The sequence below is a fragment of the Balaenoptera physalus genome (genome assembly GCF_965194825.1).
Source record: "Balaenoptera physalus genome assembly, chromosome: 9".
In the NCBI taxonomy this organism is placed as follows: domain Eukaryota; kingdom Metazoa; phylum Chordata; class Mammalia; order Artiodactyla; family Balaenopteridae; genus Balaenoptera; species Balaenoptera physalus.
The window spans coordinates 35,608,554-35,624,960 of record NC_138888.1 but is presented as its reverse complement, the minus strand read 5'-3'; the positions used below and the strand labels follow the sequence as shown (position 1 = coordinate 35,624,960).

The following is a 16,407-nucleotide window of genomic DNA, read 5'->3' as shown; positions in this document are numbered from 1 at the left end:
GCTCACAATAATGGTCTCTATGTGTCAGCTCTACAGTCAGTGGTTTATGTGTTATTTAAATTAATATTTTCTAAAATCCTGTGAGGTAGGTATTTACTTTCTCTCTTTTAGATGGATAGATTTAGAGAGGATGAGTCATTTGCCTAAGATGACACACTTGATGAATGGCATTCAAATGCCAGCCTGACAGAGTATCCTAAACTCTTGCCAGTCAATCCATGGTTGGTCCTCAGACAAGCAACATGGTCACGACCTGGGAACTTAGATACAGAGAATCTTGGATCCCACTTTCAACCTAATGGGTATTTTTAACAAGATCCCCAGGAGATTTGTAAGCCACATAAAAGTTTGAAAAAGCATTTCTATGTGCTATATTAGTCTGATACCAAAATTTAATCTATTAAACAGCATCACAGAAAAGAGACCACATTTTTTACATCTGGCTCTCCTCACCAGACTAAAAGCTCCTCAAGACTAAAGTCTAAAACTGCTCCCAGAAACGGCACAAGATCTGGTGCTTGTAGCTGCCTAATATATGTTGAAGTCTTTAATTAATTGCATATATGTAACAGGTATTTGGGCAACAACTGTATATAAATAAGATGTTCTTTGTTACATATATCAGGGGATGTTAGGTGGGGAGCAGGTTATTTTACTTCTGCTGTCTATGATTAAATGAAATATAAAACTATCTTAATAAAAAGTGATTTTGTTTCAAAATACTGTTTGTGTGGCTTAGGTATTTTTTAGTTGGGTTTGCTTCTTGTGTTTTAGTAAATAGCATTTATGGTAGGAACTAAAGAGCTGCTCTAATATATGGTTATGACAGCATTTATATTCTGCTATCTAACCCAACAGAAAGGAAGGAATATATGCAGGCAGGCTCAGACACAGAGTGACAGAGTTGAAGAAAGGAAGTAGGACTGACAATGGGAAGTGGTGACAATGGTGCAGGTCACTCTAGTGATGGATTCTCAGGGACTGCATGACAGAGGGGCCAGCAGAAATAAAAAAGATATAGACTAGGACTCAGGAAAGCTTTGAAAGACATCCTAAGAAAAGAAGAAAATATTACATTAATATAATACTTCTATTATGTATACCAATATATAAATAAATTATATATTATAGCATGGTATAATATGCAATATAGTATATATTATACACACAATATATAATATAACATATATATTAATGTAATAATTGGTATATATTATATCTAAAATATTTTAATAATTATTGTATTTTGAGAAATTGAAGAATGGAGAAAGAAATTAACATCTATTAATTGCTTACCATGTGCTAGAAAGTATGCAAGGTGCTTTCCACATACTAACCTGTTTTAAATTTTATGGTAATGTAGAGATGCTTCTATTTTTCAGAGGAGGTAATGGAGACTCAAAGAGGTGAAACAATTTGTCTAAACCAAAATTTAACTCCTGCTATTTTCACAATTCCAATCCTGGCTGAGGATCAGAATCATCCAATGGGATTTTTAAATTATAAATACATGAGCTCCTCATCTGTAAATCTCAGTAGTATGTATATATTTGTTTAAAATTCCACAAATGTTTATAAAGTAGAGGAACATTGCATCATAGAATACTTCCTTTGACTTATTATATGCAAAGCACTGTACTAGGAGAAATAGGAAAGAAAAATCAGATAGACATTCTGTCCTCAAAGAGCATCCAGTTTATTTGGCCAGACAAGTCAGGTTCAAAAATAGCACAATATACGGGAAAACTGCTTAGTAACATACTTAAAATGTTATGAGAATCAAGACAGTGTGGTATTGGTGAAAGATTAGACAAATAGATCAATGGAACAGAGTAGAGAGCCCAGAAATACACCCACACAAATATAGTCAACTGATCTCTGACAAAGGAACAAAGGCAATTCAGTGGAGGAAGGATAGCTTTTTCAATAAATGTTTCTGAAACAACTGAATGTTCTGATGTTAAAACAAAAAATGAATCTAGGCAAAGACTTTACACCTTTCACAAAAATTAACTCAAAATGGATCATAGACTGAAAAGTAAAACTCAAAACTATAAAACTTTTTAAAATATGAAGTAGGAGAAAATCCAGGTGACCTAGAGTTTGGCAATGACTTCTTATACACAATACCAAAAGTACAATTCATGAAAAAAAATTGATAAATTGGACTTCCTTGAAATTTAAAAATGTCTGCTCTATAAAAGACACTGTTAAGAGAATGAGAAGACAAGGTACTGGCTGGGAGAAAAGATATTTGCTGAACACCTATCTGATAAAGAACTTGTATCCAATATATAGGAAGAACTCTTAAAACTCAACAATAAGGGGCTTCCCTGGTGGCGCAGTGGTTGAGAGTCTGCCTGCCGATGCAGGGGACACGGGTTCGAGCCCTGGTCTGGGAAGATCCCACATGCCGCGGAGCAACTAGGCCCGTGAGCCACAACTACTGAGCCTGCGTGTCTGGAGCCTGTGCTCCACAACAAGAGAGGCCGCGATAGTGAGAGGCCCGCGCACTGCGATGAAGAGTGGCCCCCGCCTGCCGCAACTAGAGAAAGCCTTCACACAGAAACGAAGACCCAACACAGCCAAAAATAAATAAACAAATAAATAAATTTATTTAAAAAAAAAAAAACTCAACAATAAGAAAACAAGCAACCCAATTTAAAAATGGGCAAAAGATCTGACAGATACTTCACCAAAGATGATATACAAATGGAAAGTATGCATATGAAAAGTCATTCAACATCATATGTCATTAAGGAATTGAACATTAAAACAACAGTGAGATACCACTGCACATTTAAAATGCCTACAATCCAAAACACGGGCAATGTCAAATGCTGAGAAGGATGTGGAGCAACAGGAACTCTCATCCATCGCTGGTGGGAATGTAAAATGGTACAGGCACTTTGAAAGACACATCAGCAGGTTCTTACAAAACTAAAGATACTCTTGCCATATGAACCAGCAATTGCTCTCCTTGGTATTTAACCAAATGAATTGAAAACTTATGCCCACACAAAAACTCGCACATAGATATTCACAGCAACTTTATTCACAACTGCCAAAACTTGGAAGCAACAAAGATGTTCTTCAGTAGGTAAATGGATAAACTGTGGTAATACAGGCAATGGAATATTATTTAGCACTAAAATAACTATTAAGCCATGAAAAGACGTGGAGGAACCTTAAATGCACATTACTAAGTGAAAGAAGCCAATCTAAAAAAGCTGCATACTGTATGATTCCAATTACATGACATTCTGGAAAAGGTAAAACTATGGAGGAGAGGGAGGGACTAATCAGCAGAGCATAGAGGATTTTCAGGGCAGTGAAAAAATTCTGTCTGATCCTGTTGGTGTATATATAATTTCATGCATTTGTCAAAAGCCATAGAAGGCAGCAAACAAAGAAGGAACCCTAATGTAAAGTATGCATTTAGTTAATAATAACGTATTAATTAATATTATTTCATCAGTTCTAACAAATTTACCACACTAATGCAAGATGTTAATATTATGGAATACTATATGTGGGGAAAGAGGGAATACATGGGAACTCTGTGTTTTCTGCTCAATTTTTTTGTAAACTTAAAACTATTCTAAACAATAAAGCCTATTAGTAGTTTTTTAAAATGCTACGGGAGTTCAGAGGGAAAAAAATGTTTCCAGTCAGAAAAATCAGGGAAAATAAAACTACTCATAAGAGATGGCATTCCAAATAGACATTGACAGATGATTAAGATTTAGATAATACAATATCCTTGCATAGGGTAAAGACATTCTGACAGAAGAAAGAGAATGGGTAAAGACAGAGGTAACATTCTCAAAACAACAATTAAGCAAATGTGCAAATCAGTTATATGTGGCTCCTCTGTGCATTATATACCAGTAATCTTTACTATTTAACCTATGTGAGCCTCAGTTTCTTTATTAGTAAAGTAGGGATAGTTGTACATCACAAATTTGTTCTTATAATTAAATTATATGATATACATACACACACAATATAACATGAGCATGAAGTAGCCCTAGAAAAATAGTATCACTACTATTCCTATAATTAGTAGGAACACATTCAGTGGGTGTAGGTTGTAATGGATACTGTGACAGCAGAATGGATTTAGAGGGATTGAAAGAACAGTAGGAGAAAGGATTAATAAAATTTTGTAAAAACAACTGTTAGAACATTTGAAGTAAGCTAAGGACTTTGGACAATATTCTGTTTTTAAGGAAGAGAATGGAGAAGACTCTACTTTGGTCAAATGTCATAACATTTGCAATGAATCTAGTACTGTGCCTGTCACATAGTAGATGTTAAGGATGGCAGAATGTTAAGGAAGTCTACAAAGGAAAGAATTCCAATGACGTGATGATTTTCAACATTGTCAAATACTGAGAGATGTTGAAGAATTTGAGGAAGAGTCAAAGCCATTGGATCTGTCAACCAGTCGGTTGTACATGACTTTTGGGAAGATGGTTTTCATAGAGCAGGTACAGCAATAGACAAAAGTATGGTTTTTAAGGAGTATGTAGAAAGGAACTAGAAAAAACAGTGGAAACAACTCTTTCTAGAAGCTTAGTTGGAAAAGGAAGGAGAGACCTAGGAGAATAACTCAAAGGGGTACCAAAAACAAAACTTTATTTTAGGATGGAGAATATTAGAACATGCATTATGAGCAAAGAATTTTTCAATGATACTAAAGAAAGAATAGATAGAAGGTATACAATCAAAGCACATATGATAGGTACATAGAGAGTTGTAGGGAGAAAAGATTAATTTTGAAGGAAAGGAAGAATGGAGGAAAGAGGAGAGAGTAATTGAAGAAACAGACATTTTGAAGTAGAGAGGATAAAAGTTGAAGAACCTCCTTCATTCGCAAATATTTTTATGCATCTAAGTATCTAACATGGGTAAGGGAGCAGTAGAGCAAGAACAGAAGCATAAAATGCATAAAATTCCAAGATGGCACAGTAAATTCTGTGATAGAGGTGAGTGTGAAATGCCATAGGAGTCAGGGGAGAATCCACAGATAAGGCAATATTTCAACTATGTCTTTTAAGTTAACGTAACAAGGTAGAGCAGTCAAGGAAAGGCATTTCAGACAGAAGAGACAGAATGTGTAAATATTATAAGTACAGTATAAATTAAGAAACTCATATTAGATGGTCCTTTGTGGGTAAATTCTTGTTTCTTGGCTTCTACAATAACTGACATGAATTTGTTTTCTTCTAAGCAAATTTGTGTAGGCAGTAGAGATCATCTCCATAGTTGACCTTTACCTAATTCCAGTGTTATTCCTTCAACCTCCCAATGAAGATTGCTGTTTTACTGGTCTGTGAGTACATATAATCAATAATCAGATAAGCACAAAACCAATTCTCCCTTTGCCTGTAATTACTAATGGTAATACCATTTTTCCTACACCCACTTTAGCATTTTTTGTCTCTTCACATACCCCTCTGTTGGCACCAAATACTTTAAATTACTTCTGCATAGGGTTTTTCATTTTTAAAATTTTCTATGTCCACTGACTTGGTTTTAGTCTAAATCATCATTAGATCATGCCTAAATGTTTACAACAACCTTCTAGCCTCTATCTATAATTCCTTACTTTTCAAAACTGTCCTGTACCCCGCTGCCAGCTTATCTTACCAAACACCACATTCCCTAGGCTATCTTCTAGATCAAACTCCTCAGTGACTCCCAGCTACTTATTTAAGATGGAGCCTTTAGCCACAAAACCTGGTTCCTTCACAACCTAGTCAGTACTTAGTTTTTGCCACTTAGCTTCTGCCTGCCATACTAAATGTTAGCAAGAATATGGAGTAAGCAGGACTCTCATACATTTTTAATGGAAACTGAGAAGAGATATGGAAATTTCTCATAAAACTAAACACACAACTCCCTTATGACACAGCAGTTCCACTATTAGGTATTTTTCCAAGGAAAGAAAACTGTACACAGGAATATTAATAGCATCTTTTATTCATAATAGCCTTAAAATTAAAACAGCCCAGGTGTTCATCAGTAGACAAAAGGACAAACTATTCATACAAGGAAAGTTACTCAGCAGTAAAAATGAATTAACTACTGATACAATAAAATGAATGAATCTCAAAAACAGTATGCTAAGTGAAAAAAAAAAAAGGCAAAACAAATCTATGGTCAACAACTATCAGAATATTGGTTGCCTCTGAGGCAGCAGTTACAAAAACTAACCAACAACAGAAACAAGATAATTTTTTGGAGTGATGATAAAATTCTGTATTTTGATAGAGGCTTGTTTTATAAATGTATGTGAGTAGTCAAACTCATTGAATGGTGCATTTAAGTTATGTGTATTCATTGTATATACATTTTACTTAAAAAAATAACTGTAAACAAATACTGAACCCACTTACTCATATACATGATGAAGTATTTAGGGGTGAAGTGTACTGATGTTTGCAACTTAATTTGAAATGAATTAATAAGTAAGATGGATTGACTTATAGAAAGATGGATATATAGATGAACAGATGTGTGATAAAGCAAATATACTAAAAATAAGTGTAGAATTTAGGTGGTGGTATATGAATGTTCACTGCACAATTCTTTTAATTTCTGTGCATTTGGAAAGATTTATAATAAAATGTTGGCGGGGAGGGACCTAGCTTCCCATTACTTCCCCATGTATATGTATACACTCTGATCTACTTGACCATCCTCACTCTTTCTCACCTCTGTACCTTTAACCTACAAAAACCTCCTTCACCTTCTTTCATACTCAAACCCAAGCTTATCCAAGTCATAGGCTAACCTCTTTAACAAAACTTTTGGTGACTGATTCCATCTTAAATGATATCTCCCTCTTAAAATGAAGCTTAATTAACTCGATGCTTCTCACTGTACTTAATTATAAACTGTAATGAGGAGCATTCTAGCAGAGTGATATATTAGCATAGGCCAGGCTCTAGAGAAAAAGCACCGAGTTTTAATGCCAGTTCCACAATTTACTAAACCATGGAGTCTTAGGCTTGAGATATCTCATTCATAAAACCAGAAAATTTTTCTCTCTCTTAGATATTATTATAAGGAAAAGATACTTTATTGTTAATATCTTCTGCCTGACACATAGAGCTCAATACATGTTAATAATTATTGTCTTTGTGGTACTTATACTAATATCTACACTGCATCTTAATCCTATAAATTCCTTAACAGCAGAGGTTGACATAGACACACTGTTTCACTGCATTCTTCTGCAAAAGTGTACCATATTATCAAACACAAAGTAGCCACTAAGAAAAATATTTCATTAATGAATGAATGAGGAAATAAAAAAATTTAGTATGTCTTACTAGGGTGCTATGCTGTCTCTGACCCTCTTTTCCAGAAATAACATCTTTAACTAATCTCTTCCAAGCAGCATGTAACAAAATTACTAACAAATGAAAGACTGTTAATCTAATGCATACTCTTCACTGTTGCTTTAGAAGCACAAATATGTTTTGACTGCTTTTAGAATCATGAAAAGAAATATTTGGTATGTACTGCTATTTTGCTAGTATTTTCTTACATACTAGGATCCAATTAGCCATTCATCTTCTAGATTGGGGAATTCTGGAGTTCCAGAGATGCTGAATTTTGAAAGCCTGTAGTACAGAGCAGAATCAAACAAACATGAGTTTTATGTCTTTGCTGTTTCTTTAGAGAAATATTAAAACATTGCTGGAAACTGTAATTTTATGAACTTCAAAAGCTAGAGGAAATCAAACATCTTACAGGATCATAGTAAGACTAAGCTTTACTCATCAGCACCACAGTGATGACAACACAATTATTTTTCTGGAATATAGAAGTATAAAAAACTTATGATCAACTGAGAAAATTAGCAAGTTACGTGGCAAGTTGGAGGGTCCTACCTTACCACAAAAGCAGAGGAGCCCTATAGAAATTATAAGCAAATGTAAAGATTTTGGGAAGTCTCTCACATGATTAGTTTCCATCTCAAAAACTTTTCTCAGAATTCCAGAACTATGAAGTAATTAGAAATCATAAGTGCCTATGTGTGAACACTCTCCTTTTTATATGACATAATGAGAATTTAAAGCTTATGCACAGATGGCTTTAAAATGTCAAGATAACTATTATGTACTTTCTACTACCCAGAACGTTTAGAGGAGCTTTCACATCTATAATTTATACAGAAAGCCTGGCTAGAACAGGATTCTAAAGAAAGCCCAATGTCTTTGTTCTGCTTTAAGGCTAAAGACGCCTTACTGATGCCTTACTCCAGCCTGGCCTCTTAGAAAGAAGGTTCTGAGTCGTGAAAAAACTCATGAGAATGTAGATGTATCCATGAACACACCACTGGAATAGCTCAAGTTAAAGGGACCATAAAGGCCTGTGGGCAAGTCGAAGGATGCATTTGGTGGGAAGGGGTCATCTGTTCCTGCCCACAAACTAACTGGGCACATTTAGCAAGCAGCAGAAATTGCTCATTCTTCCATCAGAGGAGAAAGGTTGGCCTGAGTTGAACTGAGGTCTTTAAGGGCTGATGCTTCAAAGTTCAAAAACAGAGGGGCTATCCAACCAGGGGTGTCAATGTTTGGTGCCTTTTACTATTAACAAGTGCCTCCTGCACTGAGTGTTGGCTCTCACAGGTATTCACCAGTTATTTACCTATGTGAGGGCAAGCAGGACTCATTGCATGCAAAGACTAGAGGGCTTGCATATCAAGGTAACACCAACCCTAGCATTAAAAAAAATTTTTTTTAATTAATTATTTATTTTTGGCTGCATTTGGGTCTTCGTTTTGGTGTGCGGGCTTCTCATTGCAGTGGCTTCTCTTATTGCACAGCACGGGCTCTAGGCACGTGGGCTTCAGTAGTTGTGGCACACGGGCTCAATAGTTGTGGCCCATGGGCTTAGTTGCTCTGTGGCATGTTGGATCTTCCCAGACCAGGGTTCGAACCCATGTCCCCTGCATTGGCAGGCGGATTCTTAACCACTGCACCACCAGGGAGGTCCCCCAACCCTAGCATTAATTTATAAATATCATATTTCATTTAACAGTTAAGTCCCCTAGTCCACTTCCCCATCACCCCAGTAGCACCTAATTGCCTAATCCCACAAGAAGTCTGTCCCCTGAATAATCCCAATTATTTGCCCTCAATCCCACTGTTTGCTCTCAGAGTGCTCTCCTCAAACTCAGTCGCATCCTTTCTTCTCTCAACTTTTACAGACGAGAATTGTTCTTTATGGTGACTGGCCTTTCAAAAGTTTCTCTCATCTTTTAAGGTTTGGAAACCCCCTGCAAAATTTAACCACAAGAAATAGCTGGTAATCCCAATAGTGTATATACATTCATATGTTCCTAGACCCAGAAACACTTGGCAATGAGCAGCTTTAAGAGCATGTAATAGCAAATCTTAAAAGGGTACATTTCTCTTTTTGTTTCCTGTGGCTACTGAAACAAATTATGACAAACTTGGTGGCTTCAAACAATAAAAATTTATTCTGTCACCATTGTGGGAACCAGAACTCCAACATCAGTGTCATTAGGCCAAGATCAAAGACTGACTAGGTATGCACTCCCTCTGAAGGCTCTAGGGGAGAATCGATTCTTTGCCTCTTCCGGTTTCTGGTGGCTGCCAGCATTCGTTGGCTTGTGGCCTCATCATTCCAGTCTCTGCCTCTGTGTTCACATCACCTTCTCTTCTGCATGTGTATCTTCTTCTCTGTTGTTTGTATCAAACCTCCCTCTGCCTCTCTCTTATAAGACATTACATTTAAGGTCCACCCTGATTGTCCAGGATAATCTCTCTATCTCAAAATTCTCAACTTAATCACATCTACACAGGCCTTCTTTTTTCCCCCTTATAAGGTAACATTTACAAGTTTCAGAGATTAGAAACTGATACTTTTGGGGGAGCATTATTCAGCTTACTCCACCCTCCAATGACCCTTCCCCTATTCTGAGTGCTTTCTGTGGATATCAGGGGATCATTTTGCTACTATTAATCTATAAATACTATTCTTATTATAATGAATTGTATTTAAATACAGTTATATATTCAGGACTGCAAGAGCCAAGCTCATCTACTATGTATGGGGAATGGGCTAATCTGATAGATGAGGTCATTTCTAGTACTTCTTAGACAAAACAAACAAGCAAAAATAAAGAAAAAAAAACATAAAGTAAAGCAGTGCCTTCCACTAACTGAGGGAAAGCATCAGACTCCCTTTGTCTCAATCGTGGGTGTACTAAGGTACGCCATAGAGAAGATTATATAAACCATCCCCGTAGGGTAGTTTTTTTTTTGTTTTTTTCTTTTGTTTTTTTTTTTTTCTTAAAACTACACGGTCTGGTCCCTGCCTACCTCTCTGACCTAATTTCACATTAATCTTCTTCTTGAACCCATATCTTCAGCTATTGTGGCCTTTTATTTATTTATTTTGATTTATTTGTTTATTTATTTATTTATTTTTGGCTGTGTTGGGTCTTCGTTTCTGTGCGAGGGCTTTCTCTAGTTGTGGCAAGCGGGGGCCACTCTTCATCACGGTGCGCGGGCCTCTCACCATCGCGGCCTCTCTTGTTGCGGAGCACAGGCTCCAGACGCGCAGGCTCAGTAATTGTGGCTCACGGGCCCAGTCGCTCCGCGGCATGTGGGATCCTCCCAGGCCAGGGCTCGAACCCGTGTCCCCTGCATTGGCAGGCAGATTCTCAACCACTGCACCACCAGGGAAGCCCCCCGTAGGGTAGTTTTAAGATGGTACTAAGTGAAACTGGCTAAGAAATAAGTCATAACAGCCCAAGTAAAGTTGTGAGGGCCCCTTGGGGCCATCTGACTCAAAATGGAGAATGAGATGAGACAAGTTCACGAGCCTAGTGTCAAGGCTGCCATAACAGCTCTAAAAAAATACATACTTCTTTGGTTGCACTTTTTTTATCTCCTGAACTCCCTGTGCTTTTCCCCCACTGGTTATTCCTTTACCCCCTCATTTACTCAGCCCACAAATATTGATTGAATGCCCAATATGTGCCAGGCACAGCATTATGCCCCAGCGATGCAACCCTCAACAAAACAGACACGGTCTCTATCCTTCTTGGGCTTACAGTTTAAGAGTGTGGCTCCTTGGTTCTCAGTAGTAGAAAATCACTTCCTTATCATGTCTGTGAAGAAAAGCCCAGGGCCAACGGCTTAATAGGAGCACATCACAAAGGTGGGAATGGGACTAAATCAAATGTAAAACTAAAGGAAGCAGAGACAGAGACACTCAGTAAGCTGTGCTTCTCCACGTGGACATTCTCCTTCCAGGGAAAGCCCATGGTGTTCCTGAATTTTATTTTAATAAGGAAGTTAGAATTGCTATAGAGCAAGGGTCTTCAGAGCCCTCGGAGAAGTGAAAGAGCGACACAGTGAGCCCCCTCAAGCGCCTGCTTCAAACAGAGCAGCTCTGTGTTCATCTGGTTTACATCTTGGGCTTTTAAACAAAGGGTTCTGCAACCAGAACAATGAAGATTGAAAACTCCTGCTTTAGAGGAGCAGGCCCTACAGTGACCAAGAAACTCCTCCTGCTTGGTGGCATGCCTGGGAAACAGCTCAAAACGTATGCACCAGGAACGGTGGGTCAGGAAGCAGCTTCTTCTATGAAGGATGCGCTCTTAAATTAATACTTAACCAATGACAGGAACCAGTGTAGCTGATGATAACCTGAGTCTTTCTGGTGTTTCATTTCTTCCTTATGTGATGGGAAAGATAACCAGGAAAGGAATGAAAAAAGGCAAACTTGTTTCTCACAATGCTCATCACCTATCAAGTGATAATTTGCCTGCTCATGTTCTGAACATTCTCCATCTCTTTTGAAACATTTTACATCTTTATGAATTTCTGAAGAGCTGTCCATGGGGATTGAAAACATAAGGATCTTGGAATTACATGACAATTTTTTTAAAGGAATTGAGTTGAGATCTGGAAGTTTGATGAAAATTCCCTCTTATCCATTGTATATGTATCATTTTTGTCTTATGAATTTTTAGAAAGATGAGTTAAACTCATGTTTCACAGACGATACTAACCTCTGAGTAAGATAAGGTAATAACAACAATAATCATCAATATGATCTGGTTCTATTTCTGCCTGATCTAGCCTTCAAAAAATTCTTCCCAAATGGTTCTGAGTTTCCTTAGGTGGTATCTTATGCTTTGGCACCTAATACAATCAGGCCCTTTCATTCTTGCTCACAGTCACAATTTCTTTAGTCACCTTTAATGTCAAAAGTGGCAGCTACACCATGATGATTGCAAAGTCACTTAAAATGAATTGGTTAAGAGTTCCAGCACTTTAACCAGTCCTGTTCAAACCTCAGTTGTGCCAGAATCTGAAGGGACCCTGCAGACAGAAATGAAGATAGTTCAGAGATGTCTGCAAGCTCCAAGGACCAGATAGGACAGTTGGTTCAGGTTTGCATAAATAGACAAACAACAGTAAGGACCAGATTGCTGACCCCTCCCTCCCAGTGCCTTAGCTCCACCTTCTCCAATGTTTTAGAATGCAAATACAACTCTGGGGACAGAAGTGCAGTCAGTGTACTGAGAATATTGTCTCTACCTCCACAGGAATCATGTTCAGGTAGACAATAAAGTTTTATATTCTGATCACCTTAATTCATTGACCGATAACACTTTCCCTTTATTTAAAATGATTAAAATGATTAATCATGGTCAATTAGTTATTCATTAAATCTAAATATGAAATTATAATATAACACATTATTATAGCAATATAATAATAATGTTGAATGTTATGCATAATTACTATAAAACACTAACAATTTATGTTATATGTAATTGAACTGTATATTCTTCTATGCTATTCTTTTTGGATAATTGACTTAATCAACCAGTATTCCCCCAAAGATATTTTTCCAATTTTTCAGCTCTTCAATGCTTTATAAATGGCTTATTAAACCAACTGGGATCCTGCACTTGATACTTATGGAGAAAGAACATATATTCTATTCTTGTGAATCAAGAACACAGGCTATGAATGAGGCAGCCGTGGAAGGGGCCAAACTCTTAAGTCTAAGGCTCCTGTGAGGAAAGGCTCTGGGACATGCATGTAACTTGAAAGCTGCCTTTTCTTAAGCATTGTCCTATTTTATTTAAAGAAGTTTCTAGCAAATCCCTTTAGGTACAACTGAAAACTAGATCAGCATCTGCTAAGTCTCTGTTAGAGAACTTAAAATTGTATTACCATTTATGCAGCTAGGACAGCGCCCTTGCACCACATCAACAACCACTGTACCTGAAAATTTCAGCCATGTAGGGGAGAATGGGCAACAGAGTAATGTTTCAGGAGAACAATAGATCTTATAGATTCACTGGAGACAAGAGCAGCAAAGCAACTACTGAAAAGTCTGGTAAATCTTTGCATGCATCTGGAACTGATAGGAAGAAATGACACAGGACAATTATTTGTCTTATATGAATTCAAAAAGTCATCTTGTTGAGCACTGTATTTTTTTTCCCTAAGAATATTTGTACTTCAACGTAGTATGGCTCTTTCTTGTACACAGGTGGACATGATGGATGAATAGAGCAAGGGCCCATGGTTTCAATGTTCTCACCCTCCAAAACTGAATTATACCAAGATGCTGCTAATTACACAATAGTTCTTCTAAATGAAAGCTCACAGCAACAAAACTCACAGTAGAGGGTTTTAATGGATAATATTATAACAGTGAATAATTGAATCTTTAGCCCCCGAAGAGGTTCTCAGCTTTTAAAGTTAAAGGCAACCAGACCTGGGATGGGAAGGAGCCATACAATTAATATAAAGAAAAAATAGTATGAGAAACCAAAGTAATTTCCTCTTTACCACATTTCCCCCCAACACACATATTTTGTACATTTATTACCAAAGAGTGTTACTTGTTTACCATCTCATCAAGGCTTAAGTTCATTTTACAGAAGACATTGAATAGAATATCAGTTGGACTCAGATAATAGGGTTCATTTTTTCTTACTCTGAATAATTACACTATTACTAATATTAATAATTATTTATTATTATTAGCTAGCTACTATTTTTCAAGCACCGAGATACTGTAGTGGGACTTAAGCATTAAACTAATTTTCTCAACAACCCATGTGGTACAATAACACTCCTACGGATAGGAAAATAGAGGTTCAGGAGTAAGCACATAGGCTAAGGTTACACAGCTAATAAGTGCTGAAGAGGTATTCAAAGATAGAGCTTTCTAAATCTTTTATGAGACAGGGGATTTTCACTAAACGGCACTTACCTCTCAAATGCACTTGTTTTTTTTCCTATTGGACTGGAATAGTAGAAATGCTCAAAGCCCTCAACAGACTCTGGGTCTAGATCTCCTATTATGATCTCAAGTTCCTAGATGAAATTAATTGTCCTCTTTTATAATAAGGGTCTGGTTCTCAGGCAAATAATATAGAACCATATTTTCTTTCACACAGAATCTCCTTGGGCAAAGAGGCAAGGTGCCTTTAGGTTGCTTCCTGGCTATTCAGGCCAATATTGGGGCAGTTCTAAATCTAACCTGCTTCTCAGCAGAGTCGCTATTGGCTTTTGGGGTGAAACAAATCTTTGTGATGCTGAATTGTCCCAAATGTTACAAGACATTTGCATCTCTGGCTACCAAATATCAGTGGTGCCAAAAGGCCCCCATACAAATACAAACCCCATCAGGGGTGATACTGCCCCTAGTTAAGAACCACTGAGCCCATTCTTACAACCCTCTATAGTCAGCAGGCAGCTGCTATATAGCTGCAAAAAGCAGTCCTGAACTTTCCCTGCAGGGTTACATCATTTTGATCCTAGTCCAAGAATGTTAGGAGCAGATAACATGCTGCCATTGGCAGATTTGGACTAAGCCACTGCTCTGGGGCAAAACTGTATTAGAGCAAGGGAGGGGGGTTGGAAGTCAGATCAGAATGTGTGGAAGTGAAAAGTTGGTCAGTCGCCATACTGAGTCATAATCATCAGTAGGAAGGAAAGGAAAGAGAAAACACATTAGGAGATGCGTGTCTCCAGTTCACTGGAAGTAAAGAGCAGTAGTAAAGCCCAGTTTAGTCTCCATCTGACTGGCTGCCAACTTCCCACACACTGTTGGCTCATGACGTGACAATTCTCTGTCTGGAACCCCTTCGCCTTTACAATCACTCCTCAATCACCTATTAACTACTCTTAGGCCCCATGGAAGACAGGCCAACTGTCTGCTTTCAGGTCTGTTGTAACTTATTCTGGAAATATGTCACTACGACGACTAAAAAGCTTGTCACCCCGTTCAGCACATTTTGAGTTGTATTTTTGTAAGGGAATGTTTGGGCAATGACACACAAATTACATGCACAAAGCCAAATTAATTATTTGCAGATATGTAGTATAATTATATGGGTTTATGCTATCCATCTGTGAACCTTAGTCTCCCCTGGTGCAAGTACTGCTTACAGTACAAAGGGTTTAATAGCTTTAAGAAAAACTTATTATGCTTACGTTTGCACAAGAGAGAAGTCTTCATTATTTGATGGCATTCATGGGATCCTGTGGGTGGAGAAGACCTTGATGAGCAAACTGGTCCATTCTCTGGCATTCAAGAGGAATCACTGTTAAACAAACTTGGAAAGATGGTATTGAGGAATTGTCACAGCCACTTGGAAGAAATACTTCATTATTTAGTATCTTTCACCCTCAAGAAATTTTTCTGTTTCTGTATCTACATTTCCTGTGGCAATTTACGCTATTCACAATCATCTGGTGCTCCCTGATGCCAGAAAATGCCCAGTTGTCTCCTCTGTGTTAAAACACATCATGATTGAGAGTTGTTATTCAATGATTTCTACCTCCTCTTTGGACTGAGTAATATCAGTACAATTAGACTTTCCTCCTAAGTCTTGTTTTATAAAACATAATAATTTTCAGTCAATCCCATACAAATTTCCCACACTCATTTTTAATGGTAAAGACAACCATGCAAACAATTGGCCAATGCATGATTTCACAATAATGAGAAGATCATTTCAGAGGTCCTTTTATGCATTTTTCTTTATTTGTATTGGTATCATGGCAGCTTTTAAGAATAGCATTACGTGACTGGCTATGTACCCTCCATGCCCAAGTGCCTCATTATTACGGCACAGTGACATAAGAGCTGACTTGGCAACTGGACAAGATATGGAAAGAGGTTTTAAAAAGAGAATGGAGTGTTTACCTTTGTCTTGGGTGTTAGGGGGTGCTTTGCAGAAATGACCCTGCAGACTTGTCTTCTAGAATGAGAAGTAACTTTCCAGCAGGAAAGAGGGAGTTACTCTTACAGAGAATATTATATGACATAAATGGATGGAACCAAAAAATAGATTCAAGGTATTTCATGCATACCAGC

The 16,407-nt window shown here is 37.5% G+C and overlaps 1 long non-coding RNA gene across 1 annotated transcript in view; it reads right to left on the bottom strand.

The window, feature by feature from the left end:
* Positions 1-2,634: 2,634 nt before the first annotated feature.
* Positions 2,635-16,407, bottom strand: part of LOC309666905 — an 88,292-nt gene continuing 74,519 nt past the window's right edge. Inside the window, exons 4-5 of the long non-coding RNA XR_014267339.1 lie at positions 15,522-15,569; positions 2,635-7,637 (exon numbers count right to left, since the gene is read on the bottom strand). This is a non-coding gene — a long non-coding RNA (uncharacterized lncRNA). The remainder of the gene's footprint in view (positions 7,638-15,521; positions 15,570-16,407) is intronic.